Below are 24,245 nucleotides of genomic sequence, written 5' to 3'. Positions count from 1 at the left end.
AGGACCCAGCGCAGGTACAGGGACATCAGAGGCCTGGAACGATGTTTCCAGCTGGTAAAAATATTCACACTAGTAGGCCGCAGGCCCAGGCACATTATACATTACTCCATTTTCCTGGTTGGCAGTTAGCTGTGGGAAACAAGACTTTGTTCGTCTCATGTTGCTGCTGAACCCCACAGAATTCACATTAGTGGACACAGGATGCTTGTAGCATAGTACACAATCAATTCGGATGTAATTTAAATGTAGTTGTCTGAGGATTAAGACTAGATATGTGAGGGTTCTAATATTGTGGATGTTACGCACACTTTGAAATATAAAGAAGCAAGCCACATACAGGCCTGAAGCGAGTTTTATTTAGATTTTTAGACCTCTTCATTTTCCAGCTCTGGACTATGGGTTTTATGCTATTTTGGTAACCTAGTTTGAAACTGTGGGCATACAAACCTTTAAATAATTCATGCAAATGTCAAAATTAAACGAAACCCAAAGTTCATCAGTTCCCATTTGTCAAAGAAAACAGCAGGAGATCAGAGCAATTATGAGATTACGTGTACGGTGGACAAAGAATACAGAAGTTCCTTCAACAGTTTGCACACGTGTGTTACATAACGCTGTCCTTTCGTTACTTGTGCAAATGCCCAGTCCATAGTTTTCAATGCTCTTTATATTGCATTGCTGCTTCCTCTCCAGAATATTGGAAGGACACAGTTTAGCACTAAAGACAGTTACTGAGTCATTGTTGGCATTTTAAGAATTTAACAGCAGCTTTATTTTATAGGTATGACAGCTTTGGTCTATAAAATAATTGGATAGCAAAAGTTCCCACACATGTAATTTCATAACACCCCCGCACACGGCAATAGCCAGCCCATTCCAAGTCGAGGGTCTCACAATTCCTTTCCAGAAAGTTTGTTGTTCCCCCAGGACACTGTTTGCAGCTCTGCACAGTCTTCTTTGAGCAGCTGCCTGCACACTGTGGCGCTGCGGTGGGGAGAACTCACTGCTGAACGTGCACACGGGGAATGTGAAGAAAGCTTTGCACGGACTAATGGCGCTGCTGCAGGTCCCAACAAGGGGGTTAAGGGTGCAGGACAGCATGGTAAGAGGTCTATACTAACTTCTATGGAGCAGCTTTCATCTTAGTTCAACATGTGTGGGGCAGCAGAATTTCATCCCAAGCTACCAGACTGCCATTCTACTAAAAAAATTCCCTAATAATGTGCAGAGGTGTGCAAGCATTTATTTTGGGTTTGTATCAATGTGCTGTGTTTTTGGACTAATTGAGATAATGTACCATGTGACCACATCTAAAAGAAAGCACAAAACATAAAAGCAAAAAGCAGTTTTAATATATTTCTAAAATTCAATACGGGTTTTTGTTTTCTAAAAATGGTCATCATAACTAAAACTAAGAATGCTGTGGAACAAGATAAGAAATAATTACTTTGGCTAAAACACCAATTCCGAATAATAATAGTGCTACACTCATTTTAAGGGCTTTTCTGTCGAGTCCTTAGAGAGATTATTTGCATTCCTCAGGTATTCTATTGTACAATTCAGATGAATAAAGACTTACAAATCATTCCTCCACTGCCAGTGAGAGACTTTGATCCAGTGAATACACTATTGTACCTTAACTATAATTGGCAAAAAACCTGACAGTGTGTAGAGCATCACAAGCTTAATAACAAAGGAGAATATCTCAGAGTGTTGACAGATGATCTTCATAATGCAGAAGCAGAGCTGGTACATTTTAGCAATAAATGAGCATGGAGGTCTAAAGGTCTCTGAAGTGACTGACATCAGACCTGCCACTAGCTCAGTACACAAATAGGGTACTGCATCATCCTGTAAAGACAGCTTCTTTGCTTGCACATCTCACTTTTGTGACTTTCAGTGTAAAATAAAAAATAGTTTAAAAGATGCATTACAGAATACTCAAAACATTAATATAAACTAATGAAACTAAAATGGAAGGTGGCTGTCTCTAAGCAGCAATCTCTTATGTTTAGGTCAACAAAACCACCATTGTAAAGGATACTTATCCAAAGCTATGTTGATATCAAACAGCACCAACATATCACCACTCTTAAGTGTAGTGTAGTCAATTGGATAGTCAAACAAGCAAAAAACTGGATAGTCAAACAGGTATTCCGTTCCATCGTATCTACTCCAGAAACCAGTTCTGGGTTTATCTAATAAGAATGACTAAATAATTAATTATTATTATCTAATAATAATAACTAAAAGGATTCATTGCCCAACATCATTCTTTGCACTATGAAAGAGAGCATAGCAATCGGTCAGAGAGAAGGCAAAAGGCATTTCGTTTTCCATGTATGCTACACAGTGAAGCATCACTTGCCCTGGATTACAAGACTTGAGCCTATCCATTTGCCAAAGTGAACTTCTAGCTCTTTGGCTCCACACATCAACCCAAAAAATCTGTCAGCAAACTTCATCTAAAAATGCTAACCCCAACTCTGTAATCAACTCACTTCTTCAGACACAGGTATATTATTTTCTTTTCCAGATAAATACAGCAGTTTGAATCAAAGAGGTTCTGGAAAATGCAGATAATGTAAACTTAAGAGGTCTCTTCTCAAACCTAAAGAATGTCAACTTCTCTCTCTCTCTCTCTCTCTCTCTCTCTCTCACACACACACACACACACAAACACACACACACACACACACACACACACACTCTCTCGCTATATTCTTCTTTGTAGTGCTTCAGTCTTTGCCTCCCTGCACAGCTGCTTTGAAATAAAAGGACAAGGCAGTGCAAAATGGGGCTCTTTGAGGTTTTATGGCTCAGCACTTGAATGCTTTCAGCCACACCCAGTTCCAAACTCCTACTTCCACAATCATAAATAAAGATGTCAGAAGTAAACGAAAATAGGAAACCATGATTCCTGATGTGCTCCTAAAGTGTTTAGAAATGAAAGGAGGCACTGGGATTTGATTGTAAAATATTAGTTAAAACCTAGAATAAACTGGTTCTGAACCACTCAAAACTCTGTACACTTACAGAGGTATCTGGTTTGTTGAAGAGTCAGTGATACTATCATCCCCTCAAAGCCTTGAGTGTGCAGGGAAGCCGTGCATGTTTAGTGACATCATCAGACAGTGCCTTTTCTCACCTGCTTTTTCTGGAGTTGAGCCAGAACATATTTGCATGTCCACCCCCATCAGAAACCAGAAATCTGGCAAAAAATTCCATTAAGGTAGAATTTCGCAACATTTCTAGAAGTGCTTAAAATTAATTTCTTAGTTTTTGTCCCCTTGTCTAAGCGGCATGAGACACCCAAGAGGCAATTTTGCTCATTTACATTCATTTAATGAGTGGAAGAGATATAGGACAGAAGGTAAGAGTACGATCCTTAAAAGGAGGAAAGATATATCTAATATTTGCTGAAAGGCAATCCCATAAACTAAAGTTTAATTCCTGAACAGAGTCAGTTAATGATTTTGACACATTTTCACCTATACAAATCAAATCATCCTCAAAACCACGCCAAAGAAGAGAAACTATTGGCTTTGGAACAAGGCACAATGAAGTAAAATACATTATGACTACTAGATATCTGTCAGAAACTGAAAATGGGTTTTCTTGCTGCACTTCTGCAGATCTCATGAAAACACACACAAAACAGTAAAAAGCAAAGATTGGAAAGCTCTAGTCTTTGCTGCTTTATAAGGATCAAGGACAGTAAGCAGATAATTATACCATTTAGGAATCTTCTGTACTTGTGCGAGTTTCAAAGTTATGAAGTAAACATTGAAAACCTGTCTCTTCTTCAGAGCGAAGCCTTAAATGTAGAATTTCAAAACATTTAATTTTTAAATTTAATTATGCTGCTTCAATATTTCAACAGAAATCTGAAAATAGTTTGCATTGGGGATAATGGCATGAGAAAATGAGAAGCAAAGGGTTTCAACATGGCTGCCTAATACTTATTTACATATGCAAACACTGGTGTTTGGACAGACTCAGAAGGTATCTTAAAAGTTGTACTGATTATGCATTTTTATTTATTGTAAACCATTTTGAGAACTCCAGAAGGTAAGCAGTGTGTAAATGGAAATAATCATAGTATTTCTGAGTGTTCTTCAAAGGCTGCCCCATGTGAAGTACTTCACAGTAGTCCAGCTTGGATGTAAGAAGTGTATGCATGGCTGAAGCTAGGTCTACTTTCCATAGACAGGCTGTTTTGATAGCATAAATAATAATTAATTTTCATCATAGACCTTTCTGATTCAGGATTTCCCCCATTCCCTGATGCAGTGAGCCTCCATATTGTCTTTTTGAAAGGGGGTGTAAGATTTGACAATTCCACAAAATATGGAGCTGTTTTGGGGATAGAATATATATAAGCTGCTAGGATTCTATCTAGCGTGTGGATCTTTTAAAGCCCTATGGGCCGCACCCCGACATAATGCTATCCTCAGTCTCAGACGCAATGGCTTGAACATTAGCCCACTTGCCAAATCCAGCTTCTAGTTGATACACAAGTTTAGTAGTATACACCCAGCAAATCTCCCAAGAAGAAAAGCAGGTGGCCACTGAACAACCCAATGGATTCCTTCACTGTATTTCTTCGAAGGTCAGCAATTAAGCTCATGTAGAAGCAACATAAACAGGCTACCCTGGCAGCAAGGCAAAGACTGCGTTATTATAGACATGTTCTTTAGTGATAATGGATTGTATCCAAAGCAACGCTAAGTAACTTCTTCTGTTAGCAGAAGGATTTACGCTCTCCTCTCTCCTCCCCCAGTGGCCCTTAAATCTGTCCCCACATCCCTCCAAAGCAGACTGGGGGAGGGTTTGGTGAGTTCCATTGTGCAAGCGTAAATCTTTGTGCTAACAAAACAAGTGCACTGGGTGCCACTCACTGTCCATCCTTATGACTTGTTAGTTCCATATAAGTCTGCTCCATATAGTCATAGTCTTTGATATAAATATTTCTAAACAATCGAATATGCTGGTTCATACATTCACCAGATTCTAGAGCTTAATTCAACATGGTGGAGCAGAATGATCTCCTTCCTTCCACCATTCAAATAACTTCCTGTGTCAACTGCAGCCTCCATATGGATAGCCAATTCCATAAATATGTCTATCTCTCTTCCGCACCTTCTTGAGGTAGCTAAACTTTGGGAATGGCATTTCCATGAAGCCTAGGAAGCGGTCACGGGAAATCATCCACGCGGTGGATTGTCATGATGTACACTCCACTACCCCATTTCAGTGCCTGCTCCTGATGAATGCATGATCGCTGGCTCAATGGAATCTTAAACAGGAAGTCGTGAATGTTGTTGGCATTATAGAAATTACAAGAATATTAATCAGCGAAAGGGTTGTATCATTGCAGACGAAGAGTCAGCTACAGCTATTACATTTGGGAAACATACTCCTCCCAAGATCCATCTTTAGTATAAGCAAATAGTGCACCCAAATTGTTGATTTCTTTTGGCTGGATCATCCGTCCTTATTTTGCCCCCCACCTCCGGTACTTCTAGGTTTAAAGTACATAAATTCCAGGAGGAAGCATATTTAGAATTCTCCATTCATGCTTCCCTCCTCAATGCAACAAAGCAGACATGGTGGCGGTACCAATACTGGAGATATACTAATCCCCAGTTCACTAAAAACAAACAAATAAAAAGCTTAAGAACACTGAAAGTGTACCAGAGCAGCTCATCAGGTAATGAACTAAAGTTATGCTCACACATTCTACATCTTTTTGAATTGCAAAGGAAGAAAACAAAGATGACCTGTTCCTATACCTTTGCAGTTTGCACATTATAAACTTTGTTTGCTAATTTACCAGCAAAGGCACACGCTTGAAAGTCTTGAAGTTGATGATACACTTACTGTACAAGCAAGCAGTATAATTACATAATAGGCTGAAATAGCTTTGTAACAATATACCATTTTTAAAAAACAAAAAAACAACAACCTGCTGTATAATTACTAAAATACTAGAATGGCTCTAGATGAAATTCAAGCTTATGAAGAAGAGTATACAGCAAAAAATATTTTTAAAATCTCAACATAATGCAAGTGTTGACAGTGTCTGCCTAAACACAAATTGTTAAGTACATCCACGTTTCAAATGTTTTTCCCCCTTGTTGCACTTAATTTTCCCCTTGCATATAGATAATTGGAAGGAAAATTTATAAATGTAATGACATTTGTAAGTACAGTGGAACCTCAGGTTATGTACCGCCCTCCTTACAAATGCTTCAGGTTACAAACTCCACTAACCCGGAAGTAGTTGCTCCGGCTTGCGAACTTTGCCCCAGGATGAGAACGGAAATCGTGAGGTGGCGGCAGCAGCAGGAGGCCCCATTAGCGAAAGCGCTCCTCATGTTAAGAACAGTTTCGACTTAAGAACGGACCTCCGGAATGAATTAAGTTCATAACCGGAGGTACCACTGTATACACAAAGTTTCATATATAGAGAGTAAAAAGATTTCCCTTCATTTTTTTTTAAATAGTTTGTTTACAGCTACCAACATTAACAAACCATGGTTACAAACATGAAGAGTAAAAATAAGTGCTCAGACATCTTTTTATGCATTCTTATGTGTGCACATTCTTATGCATAAAAAGTGATGGGCACAAGATGGAACTCTAGAGAATCTCCATGCAAGCTGCAATGGGCCTAAGCAGCACACTCCAGAAGTGGAAGGAGAGGAACCAGTGTGCCATTGCACCTCCAATTCCCAAACCACAGAGCTGGTCCAGGAGGATGCCACGGTCAATGGGATCAAAATCCATTGAGAGTTCAAGGAAAACAGTGTGCCTAAAGTGATTTCAGGCCTGAAGCCAGGCTGAAAGGGGTCTAGGTAATCAGTTTCATCCAAGTACATCTGAAACTGCATAGCCACCACCCTCTTGAGCAACTTTCCCCAAAAGAGCATATGTGATTCAGTGAAAAATGACATACGTTGAAAGGTCCGGATTCCAATACTCGCTACGAGCAGCTTTAATCATTTTACCTAGGCTTCACAGCAGCTGCATTCTGATGTCATGATGGCTCATTTTGTTGGGAACAAATCTTGGGCAAACCTTGTGTTTGTGAGCATCTCCCTCCCTTCTCCAGCATCATTATGAAGAATTCAGAAACTTTAGCTTAAGTGATTATCCACAGCTTGTCATATTGCAGTGGTACATCTGGATGCGAACGGAGCCCCATTCATAGAATCATAGAGTTGGAAGAGACCACAAGGGCCATCGAGTCCAACCCCCTGCCAAGCAGGAAACATCCTGAAGCATCCTGAAGCGAACGCAACCCGCATCTGCACGTGCGCGGGTCCCTGCTTCCATGCATGACATCATTTTGAGCATCTGCGCATGCGGCAAAACCTGGAAGTAACGCGTTCCATTACTTCCAGGTCACTGTGGAGCGCAACCCAAAAATGCTCAACCCGAAGCTACTTCAACTCGAGGTATGACTGTATTCTACAATTAGCTGCGATTAATCTTAACTGTGGGCTACTTGGAACAAGCCAACTTCAGACCATGAGTTATCAACAAAACATACTTAAGAATAACCACAGTTTAGGTTTCAGAGATAACACTACATTATAGTTAACTGAAAACGGAAAGAAAAGTTTCTGAGCAACCACACTAGAGAAGCAGCACTAAGGTTTGTTGCTGTCATGATAAACCACATAACAGCAGACTGCAACCAATGGTCAAATGTGCATGTAAGCCAATAATTGTGGCATAATAAAAGCATACTGAACATGAGCTATAGGCTGGTGTGTGCAGCTCAATCACTTCCATTTCAGTCGTCCACTGGTGTGTAAGCTAACTGGACAGAGGAAAGTGTAACCTTAAAATATGGTTTATTGTTGGATGCACAGAAAACAGCTCCTGCATAACTATGTCTTAAAGGAAAAGATTCTTGGCCATTACATAAATTAGAAACACTCATAATTATCAATTATTAGGGCAATAAAAGTGTAAACTATGAAAGATAACTTAAAACTAAATTTTCTGAACACAATACTTTAAAACACTGAATGACCTTTTGTTTCTATTATGTATAGAATTAGTCAAATTTCTGTTGTCCCTTAATAAAAGCACAGTATAAATGCTTTCTATCCCTCCAAACCTAACAGTCAGAATTACAGAAACTGAAGGTGCAATTCAATGTAGTGATTCATAGGTTCTCTAATAGAAAGATTCAGCAGTTTTCAATCAAGACCTTTATTCCTTCTCTGAATAAATGATGCCTGAAATTTTTATTCTTGTTCTAATGGAATTTCAATGGCCTTCACTGCAAATCTACTGGAAATTTTCGCATATTAAGTAGAAAAAATTAAATGATGTTAACCACATTTTAATGTGATTAAGTCTGACAGGGTCATTATTTCTGCTAATCATTCAGTTTAAAGAGCTCAAACAAAAGTTTATAACAGACAATCTTTTTAATTGTGTATTGACTGTATAAGAGAATTTAAGGCCACTAAAAATATAGATTCATTGCATTTCACATGTATAGACCCAATAATCTCTTACTCTCTTGAGGGGGGGGGGGGAAATAAAAAAAGACTTAATGGAGTATTTACTTCTATACTTCCTTTCCATATAATGGGGGGGGGGGTGTTTTCAGAAAGGGTATGCTTTTCAGTATTGTGTTATATTCAAGTCCTGGCTTTTTCTTTTAAACTACCACCACTTTTCTATGTTACCTACTGTAAGAATCGCCTTGCTGAATCAAATGAAGGGTCTACTATTCGAGCACACACAACAGATAGTAAGATGTACTGAAGTAGCCAGTATGTCCTCAGCATTTTGATAACCAGGATGCCTTGCCTCTGACATAGACCTTTCATTTTTAAGTAATCATACCTAATGGCCCTGGATAGCCTTTTCCTCTATAAATTTATTTAATCCTAAAAAAAAAACCTGCTTAGGATAGTGCCCATTCCCACATTCTGTGCCACTGAAACTCCTATTTTAGGTATGCATTGCATATTAGCCCTGAATCCACTTGCCAACTGATTTAATCACACCATCCTTGTTCTCGATTCAGGTAGGTAGCCGTGTTGGTCTGACGCAGTCGAAATAAAAATAAAAATAATAAAAAATTGTCTAGTAACTAAGCTTGTTCTGGTGTAAGCTTTCATATGCATGCACATTTCACACTATCCACAGTGCTATAAATATATATTATACTCCCAATTGTCTTTTAATATACACACACACACACACACACACACACACACACACATAATGCCCCAACATCTTAAAACTTTTTTTCATAGCAAGTAAGTGAGCTCTGGCTATTTCAGTTGCTCTATTCTGTCCCTTCTCTGGTTTTAATTACCTATTTCTGAGACCAGCTTGCAAAATGGACATAACTCCTGAACACATCCTTCGGTAGATGAGAAAAGCCAAAACCAATACAAACAAACAGAACAGGATTGTGCTCCGATAACTTAAGCTTGCAGTATTTAAAATATCAAATTTTCAGCAACGTCAAAGTTTTATGACGACCCAAGTATAGCATCAACTGTATTACTCCTATTTTATAAAGACTTGTCATCTACAAGTCCACTTGTAAGGGTGCTGACCTAGTGAGAAGTAACCAATTTAATATTTGCTATTAAATAATAAATTTAGTTAATAGTTCTATAAGGCCCCATTTGCAGCAGGAATTCTTAGGTAAATGCAGTAAATTCCATTCACATGTTTCTCTTCCATCAGAAGGTGAAGAAACAGTCTCGTGCATGTGACTACATTATCCACACACATGCAGCAGGAGAGTGAGACCGCACCATCTCCCATGCCCCCTAGGTCTAGGTATAAAGGAAAGCTTTTAAATATGTCAATGAGTCATAAAGCTGCCATCTTTTTGGGGGGAGAAGTAATGATTCAAATGTCAATATGCTATTATAGAGGTGTAGGGTTGGAAGGGACCCCAACGGTCATGTAGTCCAATCCCCTGCAAGGCAGGAATCTCAACTAAATCATACATGACAGCTGACCACCCAACCTCTGCTTAAAAATCTCCAAGAAAGGAGGGTCTGTTCCACTGTTAAACAGCCCTTACTGCCAGAAAGTTCTTCCTAATGTTTAGTTGACCTCTCCTTTCTTATAACTTGGAATACACTGGTTCAGGTCCTATCCTCCAAAGCAAGAGAAAGAAAGTTTGCTCCATCCTCCATGTGACACCCTTTCATATATTTGAAGATAGCTATCACATCTCCTCTCAGTCTCCTTTTCACCAGGCTAAACATACCCAATTCCCTTAACCGTTCCTCATAAGGCTTGGTTTCCAGACCCTTGGAACTTCTGTCTTTCTTGGTTGCTCTCCTCTGCACATCTTCTGTAATAGAAGGTGAAGCAATGAACTAATTCAGCTTCTTTACTACAGTGGAAACTCGTGTTACCGACAGGATCGGTTCCGGAGGCCCGTCAGTAATATGGAACTGACGCAAGCCGAAGTGCCACATCTGCGCACAGCGCAATTTAATGCTTCTGTGCATGCGTGAGCGGTGAACCCGAAAGCAACCTGTTCTGGTATTTCTGAGTTGCCATGGGACGCAACACAAAACCATATAACCTGAAGCGGATGCAACATGAGGTATGACTATACAGTGGTACCTCAGGTTACAGACGCTTCAGGTTACAGACTCGGCTAACCCAGAAATAGTACCTCTGGTTAAGAACCTTGCTTCAGGATGAGAACAGAAATTGTGCCCTGGTGGCGTGGCAGCAGCAGGAGGCCCCATTAGCTAAAGTGGTGCTTCAGGTTAAGAACAGTTTCAGGTTAAGAACGGACCTCCAGAACGAATTAAATACTTAACCGGAGGTACCACTGTATTTGCTGTTTAATAGACTTAACTGCCACTAGCCATTACTTGTGTCTGGTACAAATGATAAGTAATGACTAGCAAGCAAATCTTACAACAAAAAGTTACTCCCCCCCTCCCCGATGCTCACCTGGGTGGGAGCTTCTCGTTGCCAATACCAATTGTTTTTAATGACATCTGTTGCCCTGTGTAGTTTCCACTGAAGACTGTTGCTGAATTGCAGCCCACGTGCTTCAATTTAGAAAAGGCTACCTCCGGCACGCAGTTATATGTGGCTACCACCTAAGTAGCAGGTAGAGAGAGACAAGCACGCGGAACACAAAAACATATCATCTGGCTATGAAAAGATTGCCAGGGGGTGAGGTGGGGGGTGGTGGAATTCCACAGATGGCTAATATCACATATTTTTATTCCTGGTTTCAGGTGATGGTCTCTTGCATTATACAGCCATATAAAACAGTTGCTATGAAAGACTTAATGATGCAATACAGCAACTTATTACACCTACACTTTCATAAATATGCTTAGAAAAGTAATAAAACGTGAAAATTTGTAGCTCAGACAACATTATTCATCCTTATCCATCCATAGCATTCCAACAGATTCAAAACAGGATTACACATGGCTGCCTGACTACAAGCACATGCCAGTTCTCATCTTTTGCCTTCCTAGGGGAAAAAAGTGGTGATAAAATGAATGAACGTACTCATTCAGGCACTGAATACACATTTAATGTATTATGCAAATTATCAAGCAATATTTCAGATTCTATCAGTGCAATACCCAAGAATGGATTCCTATAGTAGTAGTCTAGGGCTCTGGTATTGTTACTGATTTGCTATTGTGCTGAATACAGCACGACTCATTGCAGAAGTGCTGAAACCATCTTGGTCATCTTGATAGAACGTTAATATTAAAGCTACATCTACATGTTCCTACCAGCCTGATCTCCTTCCCAATCATTCTTTACACAGCTACCTGTATAATATGGATCCAGGTCCATCAATGAGACTTCATATAGTCTGGAAAGCTGAAGGAAAATAACTACACCATTCAATATTTCCAGCCCTGAAGCATATTACCAAGGCAAGGATTTGACACCCCCCCCCCAAAGCAAAGAGAAGCATGGGGAGCCAATGGCAAGCCACTGGTCAGTAATGGCTATTGTCTCACAATTCCCATGGGCCAGAGCCAATCTTTGTGTACTAGCAAACATAGTTATTGCTAGGAAATAGCATCACTACATCCCCACAGAGCCAACAGAATGATATCGCCTGCTTTGAGGTCACATCTTCATCAGAGTCCCCTTCACCAAAGGGGACGCGGGTGGCGCTGTGGGTTAAACCACAGAGGCTAGGACCTGCCGATCAGAAGGTCGCGGTTCGAATCCCTGTGACGGGGTGAGCTCCCGTTGCTCGGTCCCTGCTCCTGCCAACCTAGCAGTTTGAAAGCACGTCAAAGTGCAAGTAGATAAATAGGGACCACTCCGGCGGGAAGGTAAACGGGGTTTCCGTGCGCTCCTCTGGTTCGCCGGAAGCGGCTTAGTCATGTTGGCCACATGACCCGGAAGCTGTACGCCGGCTCCCTCGGCCAATAAAACGAGATAAGCGCCACAACCCCAGAGTCGGTCACGACTGGACCTAGTGGTCAGGGGTCCCTTTACCTTTACTTCATCAAAGACAGAAGAAAACAGTGATAGCTGACTTTATGAAACTGCTCTCTTCTAAAGGTTCTTTCTCTTGTGACAACAGCATCATAGGAACTGCTACAGAGCAGCTCCAACCACTACCAATATTGTTTCCCATTTCTGTCAGGAGCAACTAAAAGTGTGAGAAGCCACAATCTGCACTCCTCCCATATAGCTTCCCGTGTTACTTGAGCAGCACAGGAAGAAGGTGCATGGCAGTGATCCCATACCCCAAATGTAAAATGAGAAGGGACTTTAAGCGACACTTGCTGATACCGCAACACTCACAATCTGGTAGGATTTCAATTAACAGAAGAGTGGACTTCTTTGCACGTAGGAGGCAACGGACTGCGTAATGTTATGCCTCTGATGCTCATAATCCTCTTCAACCAGGAAATGTATTTTAATGCAAACACACATATTCAGGAAGGCTGCAAAATATGATCAATGTTTGCATTCTAGTTAAACGTAGCCAGAATGAAACTGATATTTTCTTTTATCTATTATAAGATCAAGACATGTGCATAACAAGGACCACTAAAACTAATCCTATACCATTGGTTTTTGTATGGAAATTTATGGTTGATTTTTATTTATTTTATTTGTCTGTTAAAACACCTTTCTGATGAACTGTACAAGAACCTTCCTCAATTCAGTAATGTATTTAAAGTTACGGTAGAGATACAAGTTGCATTCAGTTTCATTGTGCTCAACAGAGCCTATTCCCTAGTGTATAGCATAAGGCTAACACCTTGTGCACTTTCCACATAACACTAAACTATGGTTTAATGTAACATGACAGTGTCTCAAGGTTACAAAGATTGGAAACTTTTGCTTGGTTACTTGTTCTATGCAAACCCAGACCAAATGTGCTTAGTGTTAACTATGATTTAGGAAACAAGCTAACTTAAAGCATGGTTTAGGATTCCAGCTAGCTTTCATAAACCATGACAGCACTTTAAAAAATGTTATTTATTTTCAGAATATAAATACATCATCAACAACAAAAAAGTATAACAAGAGTTGGGCCTTCGATCCAATACAATGATCAATTACAAAGAGACCACTTAATACAGAGCAAGTATCCAATTGTTTCATTATGTCTTTCCATAAAGTACTACGTGTTATAAGGGACTGATAATTATGTTGTTCTAATTATGTATATAATAAAACTATACCACATTGTGTTGAATGTATCTGCTCACATGCTCTTTACTCTAAATTAATGTTGAGCTGACCAGGGTCCAAATTTCTTGGAAACAAGTCTCAAGCACGTGAGGCAATACAGACTTCCAAAATATTTCTACATTAAGCCTGGCTGCTGTAAATAAAATTCTTAGTAGATCCAATGTATATACAATGATGAATCTTCTTTTTTCTTTCTTTTTTTTTTTAAAGAATGGCAAACTGCCACATGCAGCGCCTTACTTGGATGTGTCTGGAGTCTTGGAAGCTTGACTACCCTACGTTCTCCTACAAATGGACCTCGAGCTTGTTTGGAGGTTCTAGCAGGGGAGCGCAGCTATCGTATACCCTTGACCGAAGAACGGTACACTCCTTCTATCTGGGATGGTCGTCTCTTCCACTGAGCGTGCAGCTTCGGGAGGGACGCACATGGAGCGGTGAGGGAGGAAGGGGACACCCACCTAGCCAGCCAGATCAGCCGAATCAACCCTGGCGATCAATGGGGTGACAGATGTCGCAGCCAGATCGCCCTCACATCCGATGAATCTTCTTCATCAAATATTGAAAGGGGTGCTATTCCAGGATTCTGAGCAATTTGGGGAATTGTAGTAAGACTAACTTCCTAAAATATCTTCTTCCAAAATGTCTCAACAAGTGGATGACGCCACCCCCATGTGAATATATGTACCTAATCCGCCACGTTCCCTCTAGCATGTGGGAGAGCTGGAAGAAGATATTTGGCTAAGGGTGATCAGGTACAATCTATATACAGTCTTTAAGGATTGTTAAATCCCCCGGTAGGAACAGATTTAAAAAGAACGGAAGATCCCAACATGTGCAGGATGTATGTTGGTGCCCAAGTTGTTTTCCCACTGGTGTCTCAGCTGAGTCCAAGTGACCTATTCATTTTTGAAATAAAAGTATATATAGTAGAAGTCAAGTCTTTCATCTGTATAGCTGAATCACAAAACTTTATCAATTATTTTGCTTGTTTTAAGCCTCTCTGAGTTACTTTTTGTTTACAACGTGAATGATATGTTTAATAAATAATAACTATTTATGCTTAAGTAAACAGAAAAACAAAATCAATACTCACTACTATTATAAATATCAGGAAGAAGTTTCTGAAAGCAAGAGCTGTTCAACAGTGGAATGGACTCCCTCGGGAGGTTGTGGACTCTCCTTCGTTGGAGGTTTTTAAACAGAGGTTGGGCGGTCATCTGCCATGGATGCTTTAGTTGAGATTCCTGCCTCGCAGGGGGTTGGACTAGATGACCCCGGGATCACATCCAACTCTACAATTCTATTATTCTACTGACAAGAGCAAAGATGTGTATCTGCTCTTACTTCCAGGATAGAAAAACTGTGCTCCTCCAGGTCCTGCTGGACTACAATTCTCATCAACCTTCATGCTGACTGAGTCTGATGGGTCTTGGGAATCCAACAAAGCCTGAAAGTTCACAGGTTTCCTGTGCCTACAATCTTAAAGTAAGATTGTGACAATTGTGGCGATCACAAAGGATCCCCAGACGTTTCACCATCTAGTGATCCCTGTGCCACCACTTTATTTCTTGCTGCCACCACCCAGGCCCTACCTGGTACAATACTGAGTCCAGTCAGGGTTAAACTGGAACATAAACTTCTGTTTATTTATTGCAATTTAACAAGCATGTGGTTTCATAAACGGTATCGGTCAATTACAATCATGGGGTGCCTATCCAGACCTATAACTTCCGCTACCTGCTCTCACTCACTAAACCACCTCTCAGATATTTACTTGTCTTCCTAGCCCCTAACTGTTCCCGACTCAGCTTATTTCGCTACACTAACTCAACCCACCCACAGACTCTATCCCAATCCACTCCCACTGCAACCAACCAACCACCCAACTCCTCCCTTCGCCCCTCCCAGAGCTGGTTTTATAGTCCCTCTGACTCCACCCCCTGGGTTCTGATTGGGTAACCTGTTTAACTATTTCACCTCCAACACTCTCATATGTTAACGTCACAACAATATAAATAATTTTAAAGATATTATGTATGCTTCCTCATGATGCAAATGCAGCTGCTAACAAGAATTGAGGTGAACATCGTCCTTTAGAGTAGGAGTAGCATCGTATGTTTTGGACTACAACTCCCATAAACCTCAGCCAGCATGTCCAATGGGCACAAATAAGAATCCATAATATGTGGAGGGCATCATGTTGACTACTCCTGATTTAGACTAAAGAACCCCTTTCTTGCAACTAGCAGTTTAACACATTTAGCATTGTGTTTAGCATTGTGATCAGTCAAAAGCAGAATAGAAAAACAGTTGTCTGCCCATAAACAATTCCTTTCAAATACCATTCATTGAAAAACTTCAGAAAACTTCTCTCCAACATACAAAAAATGCTTCTTAGCACAAATACTTCAATATTATAACAAAGGAATGCCAGAACTACATTAGATTCTTTAGAAAATGAATGTGCTATTTCAATATTAATGCTCCTTTACTTGTTTCTACTCCTTGAAGTCTTTTCAAAAAAGCAAAGCTTATTGGCATTGTCGGAACTATTATGTCTGATACTATGCACTAGTACATCAACCAAAAGTGCATCAACCTCACAAAAATTTTGAGCTCATCTAAAAAGAGTCCCTGCTGAATGTCCTAATGCATCTTATTGTGAGTCTTCAACAAATAAAACTTCATGTATGAGCTCATGATGTGCTTTGCTGCTGGAAAGTCACAAACTCTGTGGGAAGCTTTTTATCTTCTCAGCAGTCAGTTTTCCGAGAACATCAGTGCAGCTACTGTAGTTACCTGTAGATTACTTGTATTTTCTCACATCTGTGTCCAGCAATCTAAACCATGATGATAAAGGGTCATTAGGTTTTGAGTGAGGAAGGGGATGGACTAGACAATTTGCTCTGATAAGCTCCTTGTTGTGAGCTCCAGTTTAGAATGTGAAATGCTAGGTATGTACACTATAAACTGGAACAAAAATAGAGCTATCTCTGAACGCCAATTAAAATGGTGCTGCTTAATCATTTTTAAATCACTAGAACACATGGTGTATTTTTCATTTTGCAATTAAAATACTAACGATAAAATAATTCTGCCACTGGAAAAGGGCATCAGTGGTCTATTAGCTACAAAAGAATTCAGCTACAATTACTAAGATAACTGCTGTTTGGAGCACAGCAAAGCAATTTCCCACAGTGGGACTTACAGTTCAATTTACCAGTTGGGCAAATATTTTGTGCTCTGTAGTGGTCTAGAGAGTTAACAGTTACAGCTAACATTTGAGCAGTGTTATACTTGGAGAAAAGTTTCTTCAAGCCAAATAGGTTATTTACATCCCAATCCCTGGCACTTTACTTACAATAAAACTCATTCATATCAATCAATATTATTTCTAGGGAAATATGTTTAAATTGCAGATACGCTAATTCAAATTTTATGTTTTATAAGTTTTGCAGATGTCAAAGTCAATACTCTATCTGTGGGAGGGGAATCTGCAGAAATGTAGTATTTGAACTTGTCCTTTGTTTACCTGGAAAAAATCACTTTGCCAGAAACTATATAAAATTGAACATGGAGTTTTTATTTATTAACTTAAAATACTTCTAATCTGCTTTTTCAGGCAATGCCCATCCAAAGCATCTTAGAATAATAAAAATACAGTGCAAGTAAATTCTGATTCAGAGTGTACTATATTTCTTCAGGTCACGATAAGAGCACTGATATAATGCAACAAAAATGACTTGGTAGTCATAGGAAACATAGTATTTTAGAACTAAATTATTGAAAACACGCCATAAAAAGAAAAACCTGGAACATTTACATGTAATCTAGAAAGCTGGTAAATACGAAAGATTGTTAGAATATACATTACAGCTGCAATATAATGCCTCAAGTCAACAATGCTGCTTTGCATTCTTGCACAAAACTTGTAACTTTACGGATTTCCTTCTTCTACAGAACAAACTACCCAGAGACCCAAGTTCTTTTACTAATTCCTTCTTTAAAGGTGACATTCACTTAATTCAGTAGATAAATATTAGATCATTCAAAGGGCCAATCTGATGGTAGACATGCAGGACACCAGCAAGGCTTGTTCAGAACAGTCATATTTCAAAGTAAAGGTAGAATCCACTATAGAGAGGGGTGGGCTTTCAAATGTCATTGGGCACCATTAAGGACCATTGCTTCTTTTCTGGAAACTGTTACAATATTTGATCTGGCCATTCATTCTTAAGTACATAAATGCCAGGTCTTGTTTAGTCTATTGTGTTTATAATCATGTTACGCCAATGAAAGGTATCTATACTATGTATTTTAGTTTGTCAGAAAAGAATGGTAATTGCTCTACTAAAGCAAAATGCACCCCCCCCAAAAAAAAAACCCCTAACACCATTCTAGAGAGGTTCTGCTATCATTTTATAAAGCATTCCAATCTTGGCTGCTTTTGCTCTATAAGATTCAACTAGTAGCCTGTACATAGATATTGACTTACATATTAGATGGGCTGCATTAAAGTATTCTATTTTCTTCATAGGCTTTCATGGTTTCCATCTAATGCATTTCCAGGTCTTTTCCTACTATTTCTTTGCCTTGCTCCATTAAAGCAACTATCCAGCAGCTAACAGATTAAATTAAGATAAACCAATGTTAATAGTCAACAATATTTGAAAATAAAAATCCATGAAAATATTCACACACTAAGCCATGGTAAACTGGAGGCATTTAGAAGACCCGAATGTGTCAAGAAGTTTGACAATTATGACTGGAGCCAGGAAACTGTAGCACCGCAGAATTTCTTATGAATTTCTCCAGTTACTTTTTATAAATGCTGTCTTAGATGACAGCTTAATGTGTACCACATGCAATATTTATTCTTCTTTAGTGTCAGACTGTCTAGCCATCCAAGGGAATACAAAGAATGTCACTTATTAGGATAAAAGCACAGGGAAGGTAATCAAGGACATATGTAACATCAGCCAATCATGTCTTATTTCAACATCCTATTCCATTCATAACAGTTCAACAATTATTTGCTTACTAATAACTTGCTTTCAGCCTGTTTGTGTTCCCCATAATGGTGGTTTGCATTTATTTTTGCTCTTTAGAATTGGACACTTGCTGTGCTATGCATGTTTGTCAAAACTTTGTATCTTCTGTCAGAAAAAGCTTAGCATATCAAATCATTTTGATCTGCTGCAAACCATGAATAGAACAATCCAGTTACCCACAATGTCAGCAGGGCAATGAAATAGCTGGATATTAAAACTCCTCAAAATGTATATAATGCACTGCCATTAAAGAAAAAACACACACTTAAAAAACAAGGAAGACTTACATATATAACATATTGATACCCTAGAATATGGCAGACTTCTTGCCAGAAGAAATGTTTAAGAAGGCCTCACACTGACATATGGCAATTATTTTTTAGGGGCAGCTAGATACATACCACCCCTTGCAATCGGAATGATTTATTATATTTTTATTAAACCAAACAGAACACACAGGGAGGGATGTACCTGCTGATACATTTATACCTACTCAATCTGTTAGACAGGCATGCGCTGTGGAAAATCAGTAATTCCCAAAGTCAAATAAGAGAGACTGATAGAGGGAGCCAAAGACAAACATTTATCATACTGAAAGGTTTTTTAATGTTTTTTTTTAAAAATTAAGACCCCCAAATTATAGGTTAGCCAACACTGCATTAACACCTGAATTTCATATTAACTGCTAGTACCACTGAATAGTTTTGATTTTTGTTCACAAGAAAAAGGCTATTCAGTCATTTGCAGTAGGTTCAAAATGTACAATCTGCTTACAAAGTTTCTATGAGAGGCATATAGTAATCTAGAGACTGTAAAATCTATGTATTTAATGCCCCTACTGGTTATGTTATCATGTGTGGTTCAAAGCAAGTTCTTATTTTTATTTATTAGCACTATTTTGCTGCTGCTGCTGCTGCTGCTGTTAAACTGCTAGCTTTTCAAAAAAATTCAGAGTAGGTAACAAAAAGTAACAAAGGAAATAACACAAAATGAAATACCCAGCTAAATTCAAGTGCAAAACCCTATGCGCATTTAATTCTAGGTGCTGAATGGCAGTTCAGCAAGCAGATCCTTATATTCAAGGGAAAACGTAAGAAAAGATCAGGCCAAAGGTCTATCTAGTCCAACATTCTGAGTGGGATTAATCTACAGAGTCCCATCAGCAGAAGCCCTGCACAAGGACTTTGGCTTGCACAATAGTGATCTTGCCAAAGTTATTCATGTCCTGGTAAGCTTGTGAAACATCTGCAGCGAGGTGATTTACCCTGTGATTGTCAGTCTAAACTGATCGGGGAGTTGTATTTTCTGTTGCATAAGGCTGGCACTTCTCCTGAAGGACTCTGGAACAGCCTTGAGGGAAGCCAAGGGTGGCAAGTAGCCAGTGGCCAGTGAAGTCTTGGTCTGGCAGGAGCTACTTTCCCCCCTCGGCGTCCCTGCTCTCGATCACCTTAGACAGCTCAATTAGCACATTGGAAGCACATGTTTCACGATTGCTGAAATGCAGGCTGCTGAGTGCTAGCCAGTCAGTAATGATGCACTTGCAGCAAGTGGTTCCCACTAGAGAACCACTTAAGAGGCGGATGCTACTGGAGGTGCTTCTGGACCAACCATTGCTCCAGGTGGCAAGAAAAAAACAATGGCCAGGGCTTCTTTTTCCTAAGTTCAGGCTGTGATTCCAGTTGTAGCCACTCCTGGCCATTATGACAGAAGTCCTGGTAACTATGAGGCTCGTTTACTGTAAGAAAGAGAAAGACCCTGAAGACTGTTTGAAAACTTCAATTAGTTCAAATAGCTACATCTAAAGAGTAAGCCAGTGGGAATGTCTAAAACTGATACTGAGATTAATTTCCGGGCACAATTTAGCGAGCTGTCGTTTAGCAGCAAATGAGCATGGTCTAGAGTGCCTTACTCCATGTATTATTCCAACGGGGCCAACATAACCACTTCCACCCTTATTACTTTTAAAATGAAATGTAAATTCATTTTAAGACCAAGCCTACAATACAGCCGCCTACCCTTTGGCAGGAAAAAGTAAAATTGGTGTTCTCTTAGCTGCAGTGGTTGACAGTCTGTTTCTAGACTGAAGATGATTGATCGTGAAAATAATATAAGCTTGGAACAAAAAAGTATGCACCCGGATATGAATGCATTGTAGGCGAAGTCTTTTCAAAGGCCCACAGAATAAAAAGTTACAGAAGTTTCTTGCAGTGCAGTAGTTTCTAGAGTCACTATTACTAGAGGAAAGCAGGGAAAACATAGTTACGTGGTAACATTGATGACATTTATGGCTGCTATAGGTACACATATTATGTTGCACAAGCAGTGATGTAGTTAATTGATTTGGGAGTCACAGCGGATGAGACACTAAATGCCAGAGACGGTTCAAAATTTGTCAACTTAACTATTTTGCTGGTCTAAGTTTTTTCCACAGCAACAGTAGGGCTCATCTTATGCTCTTATCTACCTTACTGTCTACCCTCAAAAACTGTTTACTCAGAAGTAAGTAACAATGAATTAAAACAAGACTGCAGATGTAAGTGTAAGTGTGCGTAGGACTGCAGATTCCAGTGCAGGTGGCTTGACATACTTATTTGATTTAGTATATTCAACATCCTACGGTTTTTGTACCAAAGTAGTTTTAGAAAATGACAAAATATACATCAAAATCAGATTATATAAAACAAGATCAGCATCTAAATAAAACAACAATCAGCAATAGCCTTTTTTCTAAAGAGTTCAGTTTGCCAAACAGAGATCAAGCAGATCTCTATTGGAAAAACATTCTGAAGCGTATTGACAGCCAATGTAGCATAGTGGTTAGACTAGAACTGGGGAGATCCAAATTCTAATACACACTCAGCCCTAAAGCTCATTATTTCTCCATTATAGCAAGGGGTATTGTGAGGATAAAGTGGAATACTATGAATACTGCTTTGACTTCCTCGGAAGATAGGTAGCATACAAATGAACTAAATATATTCAATTAAAATGCAGCACCAAAACTGAAAAGGTCCCAACTCTTCTGCCTACCACACAATCTACAAAGGAAACACCCTCGGGTGTGGATCTGAGCGCACAGGATGGTACATACAGGACAAAGCAGTCCTTCGGATATCTTGGCCCCTAACGGATTGGGGCTTTAAAAGCACCAGCACCTTGAATTGGGCTTGGGTACAAACTGAAATAAATTGGGATAAAATCAGAATTATATGCCGTGAGCCCTTGCTAAAAGTCTGGCTGCTGTATTTTGGGCCAGTTGTTTCCAAGCACTCTCCAAAAGCAGCCTCGTGTAGAGCATATTGGTGTAATTCAATATGGATGTCACTGTATTATAGCTTGAATAATCGTGGCCAGGTCATTTTTTAAAATGATATGGTCACGGTTGGCATATCAGTTAAAGAGCATTCCTGGCCACCCTTGCCAGGTGATCACAGAAGAGCAGCCATACACCTGTGTGGATTGAAGTCTTACTTCATTCACCTCTATCCAGAGCACTACCAAAAGCGGTAACACAGATGCTGGCTGGATGGCACAGAGAAGCAGTATTCCAGCAGCACCTTCTGAGACTTCCCCCTCTAGGAAGGACTGCAGACATTAAAGTACAGTTTTATCAGTTCTATCCTGGCAAGGTCCCCAGAAGGATATTCACAGCTGATTATATAAAAAGCCACTGAGAGGTCCAAAATAATACAACAAGGCCACACTCCCCCTACTCATCTCCAGGTCAATCCAACCTAACCAAGGCAATTTCAGTTTTAAGCCAGACTGAAATAGATCCAATTAATCATTTTTTCCCCATGAAAATCTGGGAAGGCCTATGAGACCATGGATAATTCTTCTTCTGGTTCTTCTGCTTCTGAGGTTGATGTCTTCCAGTCTTTAGCATTTGCCATTGCTATCTTTTGAGGAAATGCAGACTGAGTTGTTTTGATGGCCACACTGATTTTTTATATTTCTTGGTTCTAGGCTGAGCTTAAAAGTCTTCAAGGACTTCCTGGTACATGCTATGGCTAATGGCCTCTACTCTGATTTGCTTTGGGGTGAACTGCCCTCACCCCAAAGCAAAGTGCTTTTCCCTGCCTTTCCCTGGGCCTGCCTTTAGCCACAACACTCAGTCAAATTTTGCCATATGGGATAAATGCTGGGTATTTTCACACTTATTAACCTTTAGTTCATTAACAACTGATGTAACGCAAAGTCCAGTTGTCTGAACGGGCTACTTAGCTCCAATCTTAGGCATAGTTTTTTAAACAGTTCCCTCTGTGCACCATAAGAAGAAATGTTAGAGAAATATATGAGGTACAATTAGTAAGGATGTTGAGGGGAAAGTGTGCCCCGAGGACTATAATCATTTCATGTTCATTCACTTATTGAAAGTCTAAAACATGAAAGAAAGAAGGTAAAATAACAGCTAACTGGTCCTGAAGTGGAAAATCTTGGATAACTTTGGAAGCTTCTCATTTTTGGAGGGATATTCTCTACCTCTCCATGGTGAAACTGAAGAAATGTTATTTGGTTAGACTGTGCACATACTGTTCAAATAACCTGGAGTCCAGTAAGGATTATTTCCAGTATCTTCTACCGTGAAGGCTGATGAAGGAATTCTTCCTTCAATATTCTTTTTACATCCTTACATTTCTATCAGCTGTACTGGTTTGTCTGTGCCATTACCTCAGAGTTCAACTTCTCCCCTTTAAGCGACAAGGCCATGGACTTTATGGAAGAACCAGATGGTAAAAGAGAACTGCTCACAGAGCCGGGCACAATGGCCCCCAAATACACTGGAAGTTCCAGCACAGGAGGTGGCCATTTTGTCAATACCTTTCTGGCTTTGGGTCACTGCACTGCTGCCCATCCAGCTCAGAGAACTCCAGTCCAGAAGCTCCAACAGAATTATCATGTCTCCCACACTTTAGGAGTCTATGGCTGCTGGAACAGGAAAAGTCCCTTTAACCAGAAGCTCCTTCTACTAGGGGTGGAGCTAACCACCCAGACTGAGCTGCCTTATTTAAGTCCATGGGGGGTTATGTATTGCTGAAGCAATGTTCTAAAGTTGCTTCAGCTTGAATCCCATACTAAGCTGTCTGTCCCAAATGCCTTGCCTCCTCTTGCCTACTACACCCACTTGGAGCAGATGAGTCTGATTTTACTGGTTGTATGTGCTTCAATATGTTTTTATTATTACTTTTTTGCAGACATAGTGTATGACCACACAAGGCTCAACAAGGAGTGTTCCATCATTTCCATCATTATGACAGGTGCATGGCAAGAAATGCATGTCTCATGCGTTAGTATCGAGCCCCCCTGATGCATATTATCTTCCTTCCTTCATGCAAATTTCTTCATCTCCAAGCCTTCCATTTCTAGTAACGGCATGGTGAACACATGCATCATGTACTCACCAGGAAACGCTGGCCTGTGAGTGCTCCAACAGGAGAACAGCCTTTACCAAAGGTGTCACAAACTTTGAAGAAGCAG

The 24,245-nt window shown here is 39.8% G+C and overlaps 1 protein-coding gene and 2 long non-coding RNA genes across 9 annotated transcripts in view; all 3 read right to left on the bottom strand.

The window, feature by feature from the left end:
• The window catches only part of OLA1 (Obg like ATPase 1), a 90,436-nt gene that overhangs the window by 12,224 nt on the left and 53,967 nt on the right, over positions 1-24,245 (bottom strand). The window lies entirely within an intron of this gene.
• LOC309525694 lies at positions 636-6,447 on the bottom strand. The gene is made up of 2 exons (XR_014216495.1): positions 2,698-6,447; positions 636-2,625 (listed from the first exon to the last, which is right to left on the bottom strand). It is a non-coding gene; the product is annotated as an uncharacterized lncRNA (long non-coding RNA).
• On the bottom strand, positions 15,336-23,734 carry LOC309525678. The gene is made up of 2 exons (XR_014216490.1): positions 18,212-23,734; positions 15,336-16,556 (listed from the first exon to the last, which is right to left on the bottom strand). It is a non-coding gene; the product is annotated as an uncharacterized lncRNA (long non-coding RNA).

The sequence above is a fragment of the Podarcis vaucheri genome (assembly GCF_965113315.1).
Source record: "Podarcis vaucheri genome assembly, chromosome: 1".
NCBI classification, from domain to species: Eukaryota; Metazoa; Chordata; class Lepidosauria; order Squamata; family Lacertidae; genus Podarcis; species Podarcis vaucheri.
The sequence above is the reverse complement of the archived record's forward strand: the minus strand, read 5'-3'. Positions and strand labels throughout refer to the sequence as shown.